This window comes from Lutra lutra, chromosome 13 (assembly GCF_902655055.1).
Source record: "Lutra lutra chromosome 13, mLutLut1.2, whole genome shotgun sequence".
In the NCBI taxonomy this organism is placed as follows: Eukaryota; Metazoa; Chordata; class Mammalia; order Carnivora; family Mustelidae; genus Lutra; species Lutra lutra.
The window spans coordinates 31,518,310-31,527,920 of record NC_062290.1 but is presented as its reverse complement, the minus strand read 5'-3'; the positions used below and the strand labels follow the sequence as shown (position 1 = coordinate 31,527,920).

Sequence of the window (9,611 nt, the reverse complement as noted above, 5' to 3'; positions counted from 1 at the left end):
CCCCCTCTCCCATGCTTTCCAGATACTAGGGTTTTGTTTCTTCTCATTGTTGCAAAATCAATGTGTCCTTTTCAGTAATCATGAAGTCATGTTTTTTAATCATTCCCTACCCCTTATGCAGACATTCCATCAGGAAGAGTTGTATGCAAGAGGAATAAATGTATTTTCACAGGAAAAAAAATATTTTTAAACAACTCAAGGAGAAAGACCTGGCGTGTTCAGGAACCCATCAGGAGAAAATCCTGAATTTTTTAAAAATTTCAAAAGGGGTGTTCTTTAATCCTAATGATGTATCCAGTGAGCATCTAAAAAAAATTAATCCCTTATGACACATAGCTACACTTAATGATCAGTTTGCAAACTGCAGCTAATCCAGAAAGCCAAATATAATCATCAACAGTGAGCCCTCCCTGAGATGGGGTCAAGAGTCCATTCCACTAGGAGTAGACAGAAAGTTCACAGTCCCTGCAACGTGTCCTTCCTGAACTCGTACATAGTTCTTGGCACAAATCACAAGTTGGAATTGCAGTTAGTTTTGTGTCAGAAATATAGAGCTGATCAGCAGCCTGATTCCAGATGGTCCCTGTAGAGAACAAGCCCTTTCTTGTGAACATTTTGCATGTGACCCAGGCAGTACAGACAGCGTCCATAATGTTTTCATCGTGTTTTGTGGCCCCATGCACAGGTGCTTTGAATCTGCAATGACACCCGGTCTGAGTGATTTCGGCTTTTGGCCCTGCACAGTTTGTGCTGAGTCTGAAATAGCCTACAGCAAGCAGACAGTTTCAGATTTCAGCTTACACACAGGTTCAGGCAATTAGAATCTGTTGAGTTAAATTCCAGGAAAAAACCAGCAGTATTTGTTCTGCTGGTAGCAAAACAAACACTCTGCACACTAGCAGCAGGTGTTCTAAGTGTCAGGGACAAGCAAGGCTTTCCTAAACCCTGTTCATCTTGGTTTTGAATCCAAACTGACCCATTCAAAAATATGCACAGAGGCCAGGAAACGATCAGTCTCTATCAGAGGTCTGATTTTACAAGAGCTCATTAATAACTAAAAACAGCTTTCTAAAATTCTAAAAGTAGGGTGCTTGGGTGGCTCAGGTGGTTGGGCAACTGCCTTCAACTCAGGTCATGATCCTGGGGTCCCAGGATCCAGTCCTGTGTCCCGTGCCTGGCATCAGGCTCCCTGCTCGGCAGGCAGTCTGCTTCTCTCTCTCACCCTCCCTTCTCTCATGCTCTGTCTCACTCTCTCTTTCAAATAAATAAATAAAGTCTTTTTTAAAAAAATTCTAAAAGCGCATCTCCATTTTGAGATTACCCCTTTTGATGGTGCCTCCCTTATTTCCAGCTCTAATAGGCAAAAATTAGAGCACATACCTCACATGTTACACAAAAATTAAACCAAAGTGGATCATTAAAAACATTATTCTGAGTGAAAGAATCCAGAGACAAAGAAACCAAATATTATACGGTTTAATTCATATGAAATGTTCAGAATAGGCAAATCCTGTTTAGACAGAAAGTAGGTTGTGGTTATCAGTAGGCAGGATGAGGTGTGACAGCTAACAGGTACTGCATTTCTTTGGGGGAGGATAAAAATGCTCTGCAATTATGTAGTAGTAGTAGTCCCACAACTTGGTGAATATAATAAAAACTGAGTTGTACACAATGGTATGTATATCAATTTTAAAGTATCTAGTACTTAAAAGAAGTTCTCAAGGCAGTGTTTCTAAGTTAAAAAAAAATAGGAAATAATCTAGAGATAGGAAACTCACAATAATTTTGTTATGTTAACATATTTCCAGATGTTAAAATTCTGTTTAAAAAGACCTTTTGTGGGGCACCTGAGTGGCTCAGTCAGTTAAGCATCTGTCCTAGAATCAAGCCCTATGTCAGGTTCCCTTCTCAGTGGGGAGCCTGTTTCTCCCTCTCCCCCTGCTGCTCCTCCTGCTTGTGCTTGCTCTCTCTCTCTGTGTCAAATAAATAAAGTCTCAACAACAACAACAAAAAGATCTTTTGTGGGGTGCCTGTGATGTAGTTTTAGAATATAGGTGAGGTTTGGTGGGGTGAGGTCTGGAACTGAAGACCAAGAAAAAATTCTTGAGATGTCTTTAGTGCAAAAAAGTGGTTTTATTAAAGCAGGGGGACAGGACCTGTAGCAGGAAGAGCTGGGGTCCCAGAGTACTGAGGGGTAGCTGATTATATACCTGGGAGTTTAGGAAGGTAAGGGAAAGGGAAGTTTCAAAAGGATTTTCATATGTTAAAGACTCAGAGGATACTGGGAGGCCTTGCCATTGTCAAATTAAGGTTGTTTTTTCCTCCAGCAAGGCATTAACATTAAGATAGTTGGGAGCTTCCTGGAAGAATGTCACAGATGTGCCAATCAGGAGTGTGCGTGGGGAGGGTGGGTTGTAGGGTGTCAGCCTGTGGTTTTTCCTTAGCTAATCTTCTGCTCCCTCATCACCTGAGTGGGTCACGTAGTTAAGTGCCAAGTTTGGCAAATGCTGAGTACCTGAGTGCATTTGGTGTGTGAAGCACTTGAGGCTCAGTTGGTTAAGTGACAGACTCTTGACTTTGGCTCAGGTATAATCTCAAGGTTGTGAGATTGAGCCCCATGTCGACTCCACACTGGGTGTGGAACCTGCTTAAGATTCTCTCTCCCTCTTCCTCTGGCCCTCCTCTATTTCTCACCATCTGGAAAAAACAAAAAACAAAAAACAAAAACAAAAACAAAAACCCTCTTATATAACACCAAAGATATAATCCATGTTTAAGAAAGTACTTAATAAGCTGGAATTCATTGTAATTAAAAATGTCTCCTCTACAAAAGACACTGTCAGGAGAATAAGAAGACAAGCCACAGACTGGGAGAAAATATTTGTAAAACATATACCTGAGAGAGGATTGTTTTCCAAAATATACAATGAACTTGAAAAACCAACAACTCAATTTAAAAATGGGCCAGGGACCTTAACAGGCACCTCATCAAAGAAGATACACAGATGGCAAGTAAGCATATGAAAATATGCTCCACATTATATGTCATCAGGGAAATGCAAATCAAAGACACAATGAGATACCACTACACATCTTTTAGAATTGCCAAAATCCAGAATACTAATACCATAAAATTCTGGATCAACAGGAACTCTCATCCATGGCTAATGTCACCTGCTAGACCTCTGCTGCTTCCAGTCGGCGAACTAGAGAAGAATTAGGCACAAACAAGTCAGCTGCAAGAGATTGGGAGCAGGGGACAACAGTCGAAAAGACTGCTGCCCTGAGCAACTGCACAGTCTCACTTTTATTAGATAGAAACAATAACAAAAGAGTCGATGAAGGTCAAACATTAGTCACAAGTCTTGTGGACAAACAAGGAGGAGGATAAAGTTTATAGTTAACCAAGCACATTCAAAGGACTCATCTAACTAACAATGGGCACTCTGGGAAGAGAAAGGAGCGACAACGGAAAAGGGAAGCAGGCGGTATTTATTCCACCCTGAGCTGACCTGGCATTCCTGTCTGCTAGGCTTCTGTGAAAGGGCAGCGTTCCGCCCTGAGTGAGCCGGGCATCCCCAGCTGCCCAACTCCACGGTCATATATCGTCCTTCTCCCCAAAGACCTGTTGCCAGTATGTTTTTCTTAAGGCCATATCTAACTGTGCTTGGTAACTAGTAAAATCCTCCAGGGGTTATAGTTTAAGTAATACATTGTTCGGAGGGGCAGTAGCATCTCCCCCTTTTTGTTTGTGAAGAAGTAGAAAAGTTGATTTTGCAGTTTCTTGATTCTTCAGTCGTTGGAGGAATTTTTACGTGCTTCTGAGGACTAAGCATAAAAAGATTATAGCAATAAGAAGAATAATCATGCCACCTATAACAACGAGACCAGTTTGTTTGATCCAAGTAGAAGGGTTTAAATCAGACAGAATATCATTAATTCTTTGAGTAAAACTCACTCCTGGAACTGATTGCAATGGTGAGTAATACTTAGAATAGTATCTTGAAGTTGTTTAATATCTAAGGTTAGATTATCACCGTAATGGTTAGTAATATGTCGGCGAATTTTGCTCCAAGATACTTCTGATTCATTATAGGCATGGGGAGTAACACAGAAAGAAGAAACATTCAGTCACATAAAATATGAAATCTAAGTTTTATATTCTGAAGATCATCTCCTGTATATATCATGGCTGTTTCTAAATCAGAGATACGTTCATCTAATTTTTGATCTATGATCATTTGTTGATTCCAGGCTTTGCTAGCATTCTCATGCCATTTTTGTACAAATTGTGTAGTTTGTACGGTTTGATGCAAGGCTATTCCTGCAGTGGTAGCTGTAGCAGTAATGGCTATAATTCCTAAAATAGCTGTTATAAGCAACCGAAGAAATCTTTTTGTTCTATGGACCCAGTCCTTCAATACTGTTAAAAGTATATGCACATCTGGAGAGCTTTCCCAAACACGGTGGTGTTTCACCAGTAACCAAATGCCTGTTCTTCTTCTAGCTATGAGAATGATAGAATTGTCTGTATAAACATTCTTATCTACACAGGTGAACATTTTACAGTTGAGACAGTCTATTTCTCTATTGCTATGATCAATAGTCATTTTTCCAATAACAAAAACATAGGGATCTTTAACACAAGCTCTTACCCACTCCTCATCCATAAGGAAAAAGAAAATGCGTAGTTATTAGACTGATGAATGTAAGAGCCATTCCAAACTCTTAAGCGACTTAAATCGGTGGTGACCTTCCATAAATTCTTTTGTCTTTTATGATAATTAACAAAAGGAGATGACATAGAAAGTCCTTGCCCAAGCCAGACCAGAGGTGCATCTCCTGAGGTTAAGGTTTGCGGTAAAATGAGATCATCAAAAACTTGCCATTTTAAATTTCGATGAGAGGAGCAGGGTTCCCCAGTGCAATTGGTGACTGCCATACAATCCATATAAAACCAGTCCCATACAATTCCATAGGAATCATTAATAACAATAGTGGGGTGAGAAGCTCAACAATCCTCCCATAAAGGGCGAATTCCCTCATCAGACCACATTTGTGTTGGTTTGCATTTGGGAATAGGGGGTGCTGCTGTGTCATAGCTAGGACCCCGATATTCATCGGCTTGGAATCCTTTAGTGGAGAGTAAATGTAACTGAGCTTTAGTCAAATAATTATTAGTAGGAAGGTCCACCAACCATCTCTGATCATCAGGGACAAGGCAACTGGAATGATTGCCGATACATATTGGTCTATTTTGATATCCAAAAGTAAGATTAATATTTGTGCCCTCCTCTAAGGGCAATAGCAGCAATCTAGGATCTAAGATTCCAGGCACCCATTTTGAAGCATTTAAATAAATTGGTATTGTATCTTCTCCCCACTCTACTGGACGGAGCAGAGGAGGATTGGGTATATAAGCCCAATAAGTAAAATTATTTATTTGTGCATAACATCTGGGAAGACTTACGGCTACAGTGATGACAGCCATCATATTATATCAGATGTAGAAACAGTAGTAGTTTTGATATGTTGTAAAACATACGCTGTATACAAAGAATCAGATAACAGATTAAATGCAGAAGAAACGTCTTGAAACAATGCAATAACCACCATTAATTCTGATTTTTGTGCTGAGAGACCGGTAGTAGATATAACCTTTGAAGTAGGACCATAATACAAGTTTTACCTTTAACAGAGCCATCAGAAAAGTAAGTAGGGAAGAGATTATCATATGGTTTCACTTATTTGTGGAGCATAACAAATAACATGGAGGACAAGGGGAGTTAGAGAGGAGAAGGGAGTTGGGGGAAATTGGAAGGGGAGGTGAACCATGAGAGACTATGGTCTCTGAAAAACAATCTGAAGGGTTTGAAGCAGCGGGGGGTGGGAAGTGGGGGGAACTAGGTGGTGGGTATTAGAGAGGGCATGGATTGCATGGAGCACTGGGTGTAGTGCAAAAAAAAGGAATACTGTTATGCTGAAAAAAAAAATCCGCAAAAAAAAAAAAAAAAGTAAGTAGGGGCATCTGTTATGGATTTTTAGAAGTAATCTTGGGAAGGACAAAAGCAGTATGTTTTAAAAAGGAAACAACAGGTAAAGAGGGATATTGAGAAGAAGTGTTTCCAGTAAAGCCACTAAGAACAATTTGCCAATTTAAAATTATTTTGGAATGCATTTCAATTTGCACCTTATTTAAAGGCAGAACAATAACCTGTGGATCATACCCCGTATTTGCCGAATTCTTTTTCTTCCTAATTGAGTAATACTGCCAATATGGTCTATATAGGTAGTGAATGTTTTAACAGTATTATCTGGAAGAAAAATCCATTCTACAATTAATTTTTCCTGGAAAATTAATCCAATGGGTGTATGTCGGGTATGAAAAATGAAAAGATCTAACGGTATTCCAGGTTGGACTTTATCCATTTGCACTGAATGAATCTGGCTTTCAACAAATTGTAATTCTTTTAAAGCCTCTTTTGATAGGGTCCTAGGGCTGTTTAAATTAGATCTCCCTTTAAAGAGGTAAATAGATGCTGTAAAGCATATGTGGGAATTCCAATTTTAGGTCTTATCCAATTAATGTCTCCCAATAATTTTTGCAAATCATTCAAGGTTGTAATTTTATCTCTACAGATTTGAACTTTTTGGGGTTTAACTGAGGTCCCCAACGAACCCCAAATATGAGAAAGGTGTGGTAACTTGTATTTTTTCTGGAGCTATAATTAGTTTGTATTTTTCAAATTGCAATTGAAGCATTCTGAATGCATCCTGCAATTGCTTGTCAGAGGCTGCATATAATATATCATCCATATAATGGATAAGATAAACTTGTGGAAATTGATTTCTAACTGGCTGTATAACTTTTGCCACATACTCCTGACAGATAGTGGGGCTATTCAACGTTCCTTATAGAAGAACTTTCCATTGATATCGTTTGGCTGGTTCTTTTAAATTTACACCGGGAATAGTAAAAGCAAAATGAGGACAGTCTTCCTTAGCAAGTAGTATAGTATAAAAGCAATCCTGTAAATCTATGATAATTATTGGCCATTCGCATGGGACTAGATTAGATTAGGGAAGGCAATCCAGGTTGGAGAGACCCCCATGGACTGGATAGCAGAATTAACCGCACACAGGTCTATTAAAAGTCTCCATTTCCCTGATTTTTTTCTTAATAACAAAAACTGGTGAATTCCTAGGACTATGAGATTCTTCAATATGTCCTTTTTCTGTCTGTTCCTCCACTAACGCTTGCAAAATAAGTAATTTCTCTTGTGTTAAGGGCAGCCATTGCTTGAGCTAACAAATCAGCTTTATAGGTCTCAGTTCCTACTCCTTGACATAGCTTAATATAATCTGCCAATGTTCCCTTGCCTTTAAAGGGTGCTATCAACTTCTTAAATTCAGAATTAGCATTGTCATAAGCCAACAGTTGCATAATGGTATTTGCAGCCTCAAGATTATTTATCTGTCTTTTGACAGCTTCTTGTAATCTTGCAATAAAATCAGTATAAGGTTCTTTTGGACCTTGTACCACTTTTTGAAAAGAAGAGCACTTATCACCCTGAGATTCTATTCTCTCCCAGGCTTTCAAGCAGCAATGCCAGAGCTACTCAATAGCTTGATCATTCATTGGGACCTGGTCCTGCACCTGGGCCCATGGGCCAAGACCCATGAGCTGTTCCACGGAAATAAGAATATTAAAGCTCTATTATGGGCAGCTGCTGTTTCTGCATGATCTTGCCACCATGTTTTAAATTGTAAAAACTCACCTGGAGATAGAACAGTTTTTGCTAACAATGACCAATCAGTCGGAATAAGTCGATTGCCTTCTGCCATGCCTTGAATGATTCCCGTTGTAAATGGAGAATTAACTCCATAGTTTTATACTGCTTGTTTTAGTTCCTTCAATAATTTGAAGGTAAATGACTCATGCTTGGCCTCATAGACACCATTAGGGTTGTTAGGATCATGTCCTGGAGCGACATGTTCTGTTATAATAACCGGGAAATTAAAATGCAAGGCATCTAGGTCTCCCGCTCGTTGTGCTTCAAGGAGGCCTTTCTGAACAGCCAATAGCATGTATCTTTCATCTTTTTCATTAAATGGTGTCTTCTTATAGAACCGCGGAGCCGATGGCAACAGTGCCATGGGCACCTTTTGTTCTGTTACTGGAGGAGGAGGAGATTCCTCCTTTAATATTCCTTTCTGGTGGCCTTAGTAATTTCTTTCTCCTCCTGGATGACATGTTCAGGTTTCTCTTTTTTAGTTTCTTCTGAACATTCATTATTGCTCTCCGAATCAGGGGTTTGTAAAGGCTCCAAAACAGAGTGAATGAGGGTCCAAGTAGGCCATATAGTAACTGGAATTGGCTTTCCTTTAGTATACGAAAGTTTTAATTCATGACCTACTTTTTCCCATGTTTGTAAATCTAAAGTCCCTAATATAGGGAACCAGGAGCAATGTTCTTTAATTACCTTTAAAAGCTCCATAAGTTGGCCCTCGCTGACTTTTGCTCCTCCCGCCTTTAGGAGCCTTCTCAATAAATAAACGTAAGGGTGATAATCGTTTGTGCTCTCTAGATTACCCATACCATGTGATAAGTACCCACAACTCACCAGCTGGAAAAAGACACAGCCATGCAAAACTCACGTTGGGGCTTCTTCTCCTGTTTTGTTTCTGGTCTGTCCCTGTTCGGGCACCACTTGCCACTTCCAGTCCACGAACGAGAGAAGAATTAGGCACAAACAAGTCAGCTGCAAGAGATTGGGAGCAGGGGACAACAGTCGAAAAGACTGCTGCCCTGAGCAACTGCACAGTCTCACTTTTATTAGATAGAAACAATAACAAAAGAGTCGATGAAGGTCAAACATTAGTCACAAGTCTTGTGGACAAACAAGGAGGAGGATAAAGTTTATAGTTAACCAAGCACATTCAAAGGACTCATCTAACTAACAATGGGCACTTCTGGGAAGAGAAAGGAGCGACAACGGAAAAGGGAAGCAGGCGGTATTTATTCCACCCTGAGCTGACCTGGCATTCCTGTCTGCTAGGCTTCTGTGAAAGGGCAGCGTTCCGCCCTGAGTGAGCCGGGCATCCCCAGCTTGCCCAGCTCCACGGTCGTATATCGTCCTTCTCCCCAAAGACCTGTTGCCAGTATGTTTTTCTTAAGGCCATATCTAACTGTGCTTGGTAACTAGTAAAATCCTCCAGGGGTGGTAGTTTAAGTAATACATTGTTCTGAGGGGCAGTAGCAGACCTCAAGACCTGACTTTACTGCCCACCTACTGGTACTCACTGAAGCTTGTCCCACAAGAGCTTTCCTTAAGCTCTTCTTTCCAGTTTAATCTCTTAACTCAGGCAGATGTAAAGTGAAACTGCCCCCTCGAGTTGTAGCGACTCCCTGACAAGACCTCCAGGCAACCTAGACCACCCAAACCAGTTTGAACTTAACCCCAACTCAAAACTGTATAGATGGATTAAGGAGTGACCTCTAGCATGACTGACAACTACCTTTACCTCATTATAAAACTAAAATCTCCACCCAAGGAGGAGCACAAACCTCATTTACATAACACACATTGTGTGTATACGCATGTTTCCTC

At 40.2% G+C, this 9,611-nt stretch overlaps 1 long non-coding RNA gene across 1 annotated transcript; it reads right to left on the bottom strand.

Annotated features, from left to right (window-relative positions):
• Nucleotides 1-3,232: 3,232 nt before the first annotated feature.
• LOC125083586 (uncharacterized) lies at nucleotides 3,233-8,747 on the bottom strand. The gene is made up of 2 exons (XR_007122315.1): nucleotides 8,625-8,747; nucleotides 3,233-3,828 (listed from the first exon to the last, which is right to left on the bottom strand). It is a non-coding gene; the product is annotated as an uncharacterized LOC125083586 (long non-coding RNA).
• Nucleotides 8,748-9,611: the final 864 nt, after the last annotated feature.